A 13,188-nucleotide genomic window follows, 5' to 3' on the forward strand; every position below is an offset into this window, starting at 1 on the left:
ACAGTTACGGCTCCACTGGATCAATCCAGGGCCAGCTCGTCGAAGCAGGAGTCACCAACGGGACGCCGCAGAAAGCAGAAGACTACGGCAGAGATAGCTGCGGTTCCGCTGGACCAACCCAGGGCCAGCTCATCGAACCGGGAGTCACCAACAGGACACAGCAGGAAGCAAGGGACTTTGGCAGAGATAGCTACGGCTCCACTGGATCAATCCAGGGCCAGCTCGTCGAACCAGGAGTCACCAACAGGACACAGCAGGAAGCAAGAGACTTTGGCAAAGACAGCTACGGCTCCACTGGATCAATCCAAAGCCAGCTCGTCGAACCAGGAGTCACCAACAGGACACAGCAGGAAGCAAAGGACTTTGGCAGAGACAGCTACGGCTCCGCTGGATCAATCCAGGGCCAGCTCGTCGAACCAGGAGTCACCAACGGGACGCCGCAGAAAGCAGAAGACTTCGGCAGAGATAGCTGCGGTTCCGCTGGACCAACCCAGGGCCAGCTCATCGAACCGGGAGTCACCAACAGGACACAGCAGGAAGCAAGGGACTTTGGCAGAGATAGCTACGGCTCCACTGGATCAATCCAGGGCCAGCTCGTCGAACCAGGAGTAACCAACAGGACACAGCAGGAAGCAAGGGACTTTGGCAGAGACAGCTACGGCTCCACTGGATCAATCCAGGGCCAGCTCGTCGAACCAGGAGTCTCCAACAGGACACAGCAGGAAGCAAGGGACTTTGGCAAAGACAGCTACGGCTCCACTGGATCAATCCAAAGCCAGCTCGTCGAACCAGGAGTCACCAAACGGACACAGCAGGAAGCAAAGGACCTTGGCAGAGACAGCTACGGCTCCGCTGGATCAATCCAGGGCCAGCTCGTCAAACCAGGAGTCACCAACGGGACGCCGCAGAAAGCAGAAGACTTCGGCAGAGATAGCTGCGGTTCCGCTGGACCAACCCAGGGCCAGCTCATCGAACCGGGAGTCAGCAACAGGACCCAGGAATCACCAGGATACTCCAGCAAAGATAGCTGCGGCCCCGCGGGATCAATCCAGGGCAAGCTCATCGAACCGGGAGTCACCACGTAGTCACCCAACACGACAGACATCACGCAAGCCACGAACCCCGATACCACAGGACGAGATCACAGCAACCACGACGACGGACTACCAACTGGAGCCATTAGCCGACGCCGAAATAGCCCGGGAACGAAACCCGTTTCGCCCAGCCGACTCGGATGACTACGAGAACGCGATCTTGGCCGCCATTACCGCTCTGGAACTGGAGGACCTATCGCCGTGGCAGCAAGACCCAGACCCCGAACCACCCCCCACGCCGTGGGCAGGCAAGTTTCTGGAAGAAGAACTGGCGAAATTCGACGGACTAGCTGGAGTCCCCCACATCGCTGAACACACGATAACAATGCGAGACGACAGGCCCGTGAAGCAGCGCTATTTCCCGAAGAACCCGGCCATGCAAAAGATCATCAACGCGCAGGTGGACGAGCTGCTACGGGACGGAAGGATCGAGCCATCCCACAGTCCCCACAGCGCCCCAATCGTCTTGGTAGGAAAGAAGACCGGAGAAATGCGAATGTGCGTGGATTATCGCCAACTAAATGCCCGCTCGGTGCCGGACGCATATCCGCTGCCACGGATTAACCACATTCTCGAGAGACTTCGCCACGCTCGCTACATCTCCACGCTGGACCTCAAAAACGGATACTGGCAGATCCCGGTGGCCGAGGGCAGCAGAGAGGCAACAGCATTTACCGTCCCCGGCAGAGGACTCTTCCAGTGGAAGGTCATGCCTTTCGGCCTGCACTCAGCCCCAGCGACGTTCCAGCGAGCGTTGGACAGCGTCATCGGACCCACCATGGAGCCGTACGCGTTCGCGTATCTCGACGATATCATCGTCATCGGAGCCACGCTAGAAGAAAACATTGACCACCTTCGCGAGGTTTTCGGGAGGCTGCGAGAGGCGAACCTCCGACTGAACAGAAACAAGTGTAGTTTCTTCAGGAAGAGTTTAGTCTACCTCGGCCATGTCATCAGCGAACAAGGCATCCACACGGACCCAGACAAGGTCAGCGCAGTCCAGAAACTAGCACCGCCCACCACACTGAAAGAACTGCGACGCTGCATCGGGATGGCATCCTGGTACCGACGTTTCGTCCCCAACTTCGCCACGGTGGTCCAGCCCATGACCAACCTGCTCAAAAAGGATCAAAAGTGGGAGTGGACAGACGAACAACATCAGGCATTCGAGACTCTCAAGGAAAGACTCACGCAAGCACCAGTCCTGGCACGCCCCGACTTCGCCGAGCGATTCGTACTCCAAACGGACGCCAGTTCGTATGGCCTCGGAGCAGTGTTGACACAACAGATCGACGGAGCAGAAAGAGTCATCGCCTACGCAAGCCGTCGACTACTTAAGGCAGAGGAAAACTACTCGGCCACCGAGAAAGAGTGCCTTGCCATAGTCTGGGCAATCCGGAAGCTCCGATGCTTCCTGGAAGGATACCACTTCGATGTAATCACGGATCACCTCGCCTTGAAGTGGTTGAACTCCATCGATAATCCAACGGGACGCATCGCCCGCTGGGCCTTGGAGCTCCAGCAATATCGGTTTGACATCCACTACCGTCGAGGAAGCCAGAACGTTGTGGCTGACGCCCTCTCGCGACAGCCAGTAGAAACCCTGCAGCGAGTGGACGAGGACCGGGACCCCTGCCCCTGCCACTGGCTGCAGAAACTCCGCAAGCGGATCCAGGAACAGCCGGAAGGGCATCCGGAGCTCATCATCGAGAGCGACCAAATATACAAACGAGCCGGCAGCAGAACCAGCGAAGAAGACCCTATCAAATGAAAACTATGTGTCAACAAGGACCACCGCCGACGCGTGCTAGAAGAGTGCCACGACCATCCGACAGCAGGACACCTCGGAATCAGGAAGACAGCGACACGAATAGCCCAGAGGTACTACTGGCCCGGACTGCACCGAGATATCGCCCGATATATCCGGCAGTGCGCCAAGTGCCAGCAGTACAAGGTAAGCCAAACCAAACCAGGAGGGAAGATGCTCATCCGCCAAGCCCAAGAACCATTGGACATCGTCTGCGCCGACTTCATCGGACCGTTGCCCCGATCCAAACACGGCAATATTATGTTGCTGGTGTTCTTCGACGCTTTCAGCAAGTGGGTGGAGTTGGTCCTCCTCCGCAAGGCCACCACCGCACTACTGCAGACCGCTTTCCGGGAACGGATCCTGAGCCGCTTCGGAACCCCACGGAAATTCGTATGCGACAACGGGACCCAATTCACAAGTCGCTCTTTCCGAAAGTTTTGCAAACTAGCAGGCATGGAATTGGAGTATACGGCGCCCTATACCCCACAACAAAACCCCACGGAACGAGCCAACAGGACGATCAAAACCATGATCGCCCAGTACATCGATGGAGACCAGCGGACATGGGACGAGCTGGACGACCACAGCCTTCATCCCAGCATTCATCGTACTCGGCCGGGAACCTCGGTTGCCTGGAGTCTTGTACGAAGAGGCGACCGCAGGACTAGGCGAAGTGACAGAGATCCCAACCAACAAGGCCAAGCGACTCAAGAAAATCTTCGCCATCGTACAAGAAAATACCCAGCAGGCATCACAGACGCAGAGCAGGACCTACAACCTACGCCGACGCGAATGGAGACCCACGATCGGGACGCTCGTGATGCTACGCCAACATCACCTGTCCAAAGCGGCGGACAACTTCGCTGCCAAACTGGCTCCCAAATATGAGGGGCCTTACAATGTAATTAAATTTATTTTTCCCACCATAGCACGACTCCAGAAGCATCCGGGAAGACAACGACGAATGGCCGGACTAGCCGACCTCAAGGCCTACCACGACAACGAGCACACACTCACCAGCGAAGACAACGAAGACAACGATGACGACGACCCCAGCACCAGGAAAACCGCGAGTTCATGAGGGCCACTTATGGTAGTGCGCTGCCGTAATGTCCTCGCCCCGCAAGGGCCAACCGCGTACACACGCAGTAAGATAGCTTAACTCCCCTTAAGGGATTAGAGTAAGAAATAGCCAGAAACTAGAAAACGCACCGATCAGGGAAACCCAGGTCACAGGGCACATCAGTGGCACAGGTCAGGTTCTAACCAAACAAGGTTTCTTCCCCCCACCAGATCCGACATGGACAACCCAAGGACGAGGACAGCCTCTAGACGCAGAGGATGGCACGGAGGGGCATCCTAGGGGTGCGTCGCCGCCCAGCTCAAGGCAACCACGGTCCACGACCAGCCAACCACAAGCAAGACACCACTCCCCGACCCCGCAAGCAGAGCCGGGCAACACCACGCAGCATGGACCATCAACAGGAGCCGTACCACGACCACCCAGGCCACCTAGGCCATCCCGACGTCGGGCCCGCCCCGAAGGCCCACCGTCGCCCCGCCGGGCGACAACCATGACCTGGGCATGGCTCAACGACGTCGTCCGTCCAAACACGTCACGAAACAACCTGTCTGGGATCATCACAGTGGAGGCGATGCGGCCATCGGACTCAGACGAGGAGGTCCGAGCAGGCCGGGCCCAGCAGGAGCCACCAAGACGCCCACGCCGCCGCAAGCATCCAGGCCAAGGAACAGGCACCGCCGTGACCCCACGCGCGACTCGAAGACGCGTCGAGCCAGGACGGTCCCCACCACCACCGCCCTATTACCTGTACCGCATGGGAGACCCGCTGACCCCACGGCCGAACTACGACAGCAGCTCCGACGAAGGGTTCACCAGCCCGACGATGGAGGCCGACAAGCACTGGGAGCCGACCTGCCAGGCAAGCACCGATGAAGAGTTCGACCGACGCTTCGGAAAAGCGGGTGGCCGCCCATGGGTCAAGCACTCCGTCCGGGAGCTAAACCGCCAACTGGAGGCCGAGCGGGCCACGACGGGCCCATACTCGGACGTGAGCGAGGACGAAGATGGGCCGGCCAACTGCCAGAAGAACACTCCAGCCAACATCGCGGTTGACGTGGCACCTTGGACCACCTGGAAGGACGCCGACAGGACCCTGCAACTGCTGCTCGCCCATCCACGGCCCATCACCCCACCCAGGCCCGAGAGGGAGATCATCCCCGCGTCGGACAACGAAACAACAAGCGACGACGAGGTACAGCTCCTAGGAGAGGACGACACCACTCCGCTACGGATCAGCGACGGCAGTCTGGGCGATGCGCTGCCCCGACGGCTCCGGAACCTCGGCCTTCAGGATGAACACGAGCCACCCAGACACGTAACTGGCAATGAGCTACCCCAACTGCTCCAGGAACTCGGCCTGGAGGACGGACCCGTGTCCCCGATACCCAGGGATGACGGAGACGAGGAGGTAGCCTGGATCCTGGGAGGGCAGGAGAACCCAAACGGCCCGATCCCGGACACCAGCTGGGACAACGGGTGGCACGCCAGACTGCAGTAGTGGGACGCGCAGGAGGAGGCGGCAGCCCCGGAAAGAAGGGAGAATCCCGATTGGCAGCCGCTGGACCACGCACCAATGAAGTGGCTATCGCCAGTTCCCACCGACCACAACGAACCGAACCCGGAACCGACGAGCTGCACGGCCCGAGAGGCCGAACCAGGAAACCCGAGCCAACCAAAGGAGGACAGCGACCTGTCATTGGGCTTGGAAGAGGCAGAGGCGGGCGGACTGCTCACAGCGTTCGAGGAGATGCTCGAGCTAAACGCGCTGCAGGAGGAGCAGAAATGGCCAATCGCCCCAGTCACCTGGCGGGTAAGCACGCCTGACCGCCGCATCCCGCAAAGCCTGCTGGAAGGCGCCAGCGCTCAGGCAAACGCGGCGCGTCACGGGCGCAGCCGGATCCGCAGCCTAGAACACCACGACGGCCAACGCTTCCGCGTATGCATCAGCGGAAATTTGGTGCGCATTTCACCGCGCCCACCCCGAAGTAGGAAGGGAGTGTGAAGGCATAAGCCTCCACAACACTGACCACGACACCATCCCCTGAAGGGACCGCCCCGACGGCTTGTTATCTAATTTCATTATTATCTCAGTTCATTATCACTATTATCCGATTTTATTACTTCTATTATTATTAGTATTACCAAGACAAACAACAATGAATCTTTATTTTCACCCATTAAAGTAAGAAATAGGCTAAGAAACCCCAAAACAGTAGGCCTTTTTACTTATTAGAACTAAGAGAACCAACACGTAAGAGAGACGCACACTACGGCCACGCAGCGAAGAGAGACGCACACCACGGCTATACGAAGGCGAAGAGAACCAACACGAAAGAGATACGCTCTTACGCCCACGCAGCCAACGCAAGGAAGAGAACGGCTATACGCAGACGAAAAGAGACAACATGAAAGAGAGCGAAGCGGCAGAGAAGCCGCCGATCGGTCTTACGCCCACGCAGCCGAGGAAAAGAGCCGACGGCGAAGCAGGCAATACACACACGCAGCCACACATGGCTGGCATGCGTTTGAGTTTGAGACACGCGTTTGAGTGTTTTCCAAGTGCGGTTGTGTTTATCGCGAGCTCCAAGTTTTCCGGCAAAAAAATCCGCGCCACGCCTGGCAACTGAAAGGAAAGCTGTTAAGAGCAGGTCACTGAAGCACCGGTACGTACTGCGTATGAAATCGGCCCTCGCCGACCACCCGTTCTGTTGCAGGGGCATATCCAGTGCGCTCCGTGCAGGAGGGGGAGAGGGGTGAACTCTTGTTTGGCGCCTTCCGCTATACACATTGTTGGTGGATTTGTACCAAAACAATTTTCTCACTCAAATTTTTCTTTCTTTTTCTGTTTACGGTTCTCGCCGGGAGCCTCCCACTCAGCAGCTGATCACTGAGCTGCCAGTCAGGTGATCGCGCAGGGTGGCAACTTCGACGGTGTTGCCGGACAGCCTCGTACGGAACAGGGCTGCCGGAGTGCCGGAGCAGAGCTACGCGCCAAACGAAATTTGAAATTTCAAATTAAAATCGACCCAGAATTAACTGGAACATCGAGCAAAGGAATGGAAGAGGACGAAAACCTGGCTTTCATGAAGGGCAGCAAGCTCGCCCGATCGCCAGCAGCTGCGTCAGCTCCAGGAGCAGAGTTACAGAGCATGGACCCGGACGCCCGGGAGACCCCTAAGAGGGTACGGGACCCAGCCAGCCCAGAGAGTTTGCAAAGAAAAACGCCGCCTAAGAGAAATAAGGCCTGCCAGGAGGCAACCTGCCTCGAAAACCTCCAAGAGCTGGGAAATATCTTGGATGAAGTCCATAGCAGAATGATGGATAAGAATACGCGCCACATCAACATGGCGACGAGAAACATGTTCGTGCGAATGAAGGAGCTTCACACGAGCATCAATGAAGCAAGCCAAGCATCAGCAACGGGCAGAAGCGCCAGGCAGGAAGGCCTCAACGCCGCAGTCCTGTGCTCAAAATGCTCACAGAGCACCAAGAGCATGAGCATGGACAAAGAGCAGCAGATAACGACAGTCTGGAAGAAGGATGCCGCGGCGCAAACGGAGCCGTGGCGTAGGCTAAGCCAGCCACTGGTGGATCCGGGTCCCCCCCTCCCCCACGCGCCCAAGGCAGCCAAAAGGCGCCAAAGCAACCAGGAGGCCGCAGAAGAAAGCCCCGTTGCCGCCACAAGAAGACTTGGCGACGCCCAGCGTTATGAGCCAGACTAAGAGGAAACCACACCGCCCGGACGCCGTGGTCGTCGAGGCGAAAGGAAAAACCTACAGCGAGGTGCTGGCCCTGGTCACCCGGAGAGAAGACGGTCAGCTTCAGGACCTGAGTACGAGCGTCAACAAGGTCCGCCGTACCGCAAAAGGTAACCTGCCCCTTGAGCTGAACAGAGGCGATAAAGAAAGCGCAACAAGGATTAAGGAGAGCCTCGAATCGGTACTGGATGGAGTAGCGGAGGTAGGAGCCCTTTCCGAAGACACGAGGACGAGGGTGCTAGCGATCAGCGACCTGGACCCGCTAGTAACCGCGGAGGACCTTGTCAAGGCCTTAGCGGAACAATTTGCCATCAAAGCCGACTCGGTGAATGTGAGAAGCCTACGCCCATCATACCGGGACACCCAGACTGCCGTAATTGGACTGCCGAGCAAGGATGCTCAAGTGGTCCTCGGCAAGGGCAAGGTCAAGGTGGGATGGACGGTATGTAAGATCAAAGAGAAGGACTCGCAGCCTAGGTGCTACAAGTGCTTGGAGATTGGGCACATTGCGCCAAACTGCCATAGTGCGGTGGACCGAACTGGGTGCTGCATTCGCTGCGGCGTCAATGGGCACAAGATAGCAGACTGTCCAAACAAGGCAACCTGCTTCGTCTGCGCCGGGAGAGGCCGAGAGGACAGAGGCCATCAATCGGGAAGCCGGCAGTGTCCCTTCTCGAAGCTAGGAGAGGTAGCCGGAACAAGAGGATGGAAGTGATCCAGCTCAATCTGAATCACTGTAGGGCCGCACAGGACCTGCTCCTGCAGACGGTGAGAGAACTCAAATCGGACCAGGCCATACTCAGCGAGCCGTACAAATCAGGTGACAACGAATCCTGGACGACCGACAGAACAGGGAAGGCATCCCTGTGGGCATGTGGAGGCGATCCCTGCAAGCTCAGCAATGTGCTGGCAGGAGACGGATTTGTGCGCGCGAGAGCTGGCAACCTATGGGTATACAGCTGCTACCTAGCGCCCAGTCTACCCCTCGAGTCCTTCGCCCGAATCATTGAGGAACTAGCTGAAGACGCAAGAAACCGCGGGGCAGTCCTAATCGCCGGGGACTTCAACGAGTGGGCACACGAGTGGGGCTGTCAAGTCACCAACGCAAGAGGCCGAATCCTGCTAGAAACTTTAGCATCGCTAGACCTAGCGCTGCTGAACGAGGGCTCCCAGCAAACCTTCTGCAGGGGTAGCGCTGGGTCAATCATTGACCTAACGTTCGCGAGCCCTTCGCAGCTGCGCAATGCAAGGTGGTGAATAGGAGACGTGTACACCGGTAGCGACCACGAAGCCATAGTATGCACCATTGGCGAACGCCCCAGACCCAGCAGATCAAGCGCGAGGAGCAAAGCCTACATCGTTGACACGCTCAACACCAGCGCTCTGGCTAGAAGCCTCGAGACGTGGAAGGCCCTCGGGGACACAAGTGCCAACGAATCGGCCAACCAGCTCGCCTTGCGAATGGAGGAGGCCTGTGACAGGAGCATGAGACAGCGGAAGCCATTCATGCGGCACCACGAGCCAATCGTGTGGTGGAACGCCGACATCGACAGGCTCCGGACAACGTGTCTAAGGGCCAGACGAGCTATGCAGAGAGCGCGACGCACGACTCGGTTCGTCACATCGCATGAGGAGTATAGGACCGCCAGGAAGGCACTGAAGCATGCAATTCGGAGCAGCAAGCGGGAATGCTTTCTCCAGCACTGCGACACAGCGGAACAAGACCCCTGGGGCAGGGCTTACAACATCGTTATGAAGCGGCTAAGTGCCGGGAGCAAGGCGCCAACGGACCCCAGCACCCTCGAGGACATAGTGCACACCCTGTTCCCCAGCGAGCAACAGAGGCGTCCAGGCCCCTTAGAAAGCGACGCACCGATCACGGGCATCGAAATGATCACGGAAGCGGAGATCCTGGAAGCCGGTAGGAGTCTGCCCAGCAAAAAAGCCCCAGGCCCGGATGCAATCCCAAATAGGGCTTTAAAACTGGCATTGGCACTACAGCCATCCGCCTTCGCCGAGATCTTCAATAGGTGTCTGCTAGAAGGTACCTTCCCCGATAGGTGGAAGATTCAAAAGCTACTGCTGCTCAACAAGCCAGGAAAACCACCAGGCGAGCCTTCCTCGTACAGACCAATTTGTCTCCTGGACAACGCGGGGAAGGTATGCGAAAAGCTCATTGCACGTAGGCTCAGCCGTGCCATTGAAGATGCCGGCGGCTTGTCGCCCAACCAGTATGGCTTCCGGAAAGGCAGATCAACCCTGGATGCCATTGGCATAGTCACCAACATAGCGGAGAATGCAATAAGTGGGACCCGCTGGAGAGCGGGCCAAAAGCAGTACTGCCTGCTGGTTACCCTGGATATAAAAAACGCTTTCAACTCTGCGGACTGGGGTAAAACGATGGAAGCCCTACGGAGGCTACGGATCCCGGAATACCTCCTGAGAATATTGGACAGCTACCTCAGTGAGAGGGTGCTGCTGTACGAGACGAGCGAAGGGATAAGATCATATAGAGTGACTGCTGGAGTCCCGCAGGGGTCGGTGCTGGGGCCGCTCCTGTGGAATACGATGTATGATGAAGTTCTGCGACTGAATCTTCCCGAGGGCACGACGGTCGTCGGGTTTGCCGATGACGTCGCCATCGTAGTGGTAGCCAAGGACCTTGCAGCAGTTGAAGCAGCTGCAAACGGGGCAATCCGTGCCGTGGAGACGTGGCTCGCCATAGCGGGATTACAGCTGGCGGCCCACAAGACCGAGGCTGTTCTGATTAGCAGCAGGAAGAAGGTGGAGACGGCCCGAGTGTCGGTCGGCGGACACGACATTACTTCGCAAAGGGCTCTTAAATACCTAGGAGTAATGCTGGACACTAGGCTTTCATTTAGAGAGCACTTGGAGTACGCCAACACAAAGGCCGCACAGACTTGCCGAGCACTCTCGCGAATCCTGCTCAACACCAGGGGGCCAAAGCAAGCAAGGAGGAAGCTGATCACCAGCGTCGTCTCCTCTCAGCTCCTGTATGCTTCCGCAGTGTGGTCCAAAGCGACGAAGGTGCCGAGCTATATGCGAGGAGCCGAAGCAACGCACCGCTTATGTGCCATCAGGATCGCCTGCGCGTTTAGAACCATATCTGACGACGCAGCACTGGTCATCGTGGGACTAGTCCCAATAGCAGAGCAAGCGAGGAAAAGGGCCGAGGTGTACGAGCTATCTCGCAGGGACACCCACAATCCTCCCACCGGAGTCGAGAAAGAATCACCTAGGCACGAGACCGTCAGGAGGTGGCAGATGAAGTGGGATTCCTCGACTAAAGGACGCTGGACCCACCAGCTGATTCCGGATATCAAGCTGTGGTTGGAGAGGAAGCACGGACAGGTGGACTTTCACCTCACTCAGATGCTGAGCGGCCACGGATGCTTCAGATCGTACCTGAAGCGGTTTGGACACGAAACGGAGGACTGGTGCCCATCATGTGGTCGAGGTATCGTGGAGGACGCTCACCACGTCTTCTTTGAATGCCACCGTTTCGAGTACGAGAGGCGCCAGCTAGAGGATGAGCTAGCCACCAGCATTAGCGTCGGAGGGATCGTGCCGCTCATGGTAGCGAATCCCAAGGCGTGGGATGCCACCACTAAGTTCGCCGCCACTATAATGCGGGAACTACGGAGAGCGGAGAGGGAAAGGAAAGTGTCGGAGGAGTAAGGAGGAACGGCTGTGCGAAGCAATGCTTTGCGGCCGTACCGCATAGCTACGCCCCATTACCCCACCAACAAACCACAGTCCCAGACCCCCACAACTAGTTGCTAACCCTATATAAGAACTAGTATTAAAGCATAATAAAAGTAATAGAATACAAAAAACACCCACGCAGCCGAGGCCGGCAGCCGAAGGCAGCGCAGCAGCGAAGCGGCAGAGAAGCTGCGAAAAAGAAAAGCCGAGGCCTGGCACGGTCCAGCGCGAGCCAAGCTCGGGAGTGATCTCCGAGGGCTGAGCCAGACCGGTTGTGCGGCGGAAACCAAAATAGATGTGAAAAGTAAGCCGGGACCGCGCCGTGTGAAAAACTAGCCGTGACCGCGCCGTGTACACAATAAGCCGTGTTCGCCCGCACGCGGTGAATAAAACCAGCTGTGACCGCACCCACGCGGTGTGCAAAGGAAGCCACCGAAGTGACGAGGACCCGCCGTGGGAGAACAGGACCCAAAGAAGGGAAACAAGGGTGAGCCACCTCACGTATGTGAGCTCTGGGGGGATAGATCGGTGCAGTAGGCAGGTATAAGCAGAACATTCCCGCAGTTTCTTTACATATCAATGCCCACATGTTGTTTATGATATTTTTTGGCGTTTATTTCCCCGCTGCAGGCGCGGGATTTTAAGTAGGGAAATGATCCGAAAACAATAAAGACACCAACCTCAACCCACCTGTCTCGTTGGCCGTTGAGAAGCTTTGTTCTGATCAAGAACTGGCTGCTTCTGGGCCGCTGGAGTTGAAGAGCAAGGGGAAGCTGGTTAGGCGCTTGAAAAGGGCCACCTCGGAGACCGATATCGCCAAGCTGTCCCCGGAGAACGTTAGTGTTGGTTCCCAGGATACCCTTGGGGACCACGGCAAGAGTGTTGAGGAAGTGAATGTGGGTGTGGCTCCCACTGTGGAGACGGCAGATATGCCGCAGTTTGCGGTGCCTGCATTGCCAAAGACGCAGGTGAATAACACAAGCTAGCAGGTGTTGAGCGTGGCGTTGGACGGTGGTGCGACAACGGAGGTAATGTGCAGTTTGGTAGGCTATAGTGGCCAATATGAGACGCTGATTTTTTCGCTTATTGCTGAGAATGAGCGACTGCGGGGCCGTTTGGAGGCCATCGGTCCGATGAATGTAGGCGGTCTGGCGCGGGTTCTGCCGGCTGCAGCCCCCATGGAGGCGCAGTGGTGGATTTTTCACCCCCTGTGGAGCCGCGACCGGTTGACACCTGGTCCTTGGTGGTGCGGAGCAAAAATGCCGGAGTGCTCGCACGGGCCAGTGTTGCCAATTTAGCTTATTTAAGGCTAGATCTATCTTATTTGAAAACGGAACAGCTTGAAAAATTATGAAAATAGCTTTAAATCTAACCTTTTTATACCCGATACTCAAAATGAGTATTGGGGTATATTAGATTTGTGGTAAAAGCGGATGTGTGTAACGTCCAGAAGGAATCGTTTCCGACCCCATAAAGTATATATATTCTTGATCAGCATCAATAGCCGAGTCGATTGAGCCCTGTCTGTCTGTCCGTCCGTCCGTCTGTCCGTCTGTCCGTCCCCTTCAGCGCCTTGTGCTCAAAGACTATAAGAGCTAGAGCAACGATGTTTTGGATCCAGACTTCTGTGATATGTCACTGCTACAAAAATATTTCAAAATTTCGCCCCACCCCCTTCCGCCCACACAAAGGACGAAAATCTGTTGCATCCACAAT

Source organism: Drosophila miranda, unplaced genomic scaffold (assembly GCF_003369915.1).
Source record: "Drosophila miranda strain MSH22 unplaced genomic scaffold, D.miranda_PacBio2.1 Contig_AX3_pilon, whole genome shotgun sequence".
Taxonomy (NCBI): Eukaryota; Metazoa; Arthropoda; class Insecta; order Diptera; family Drosophilidae; genus Drosophila; species Drosophila miranda.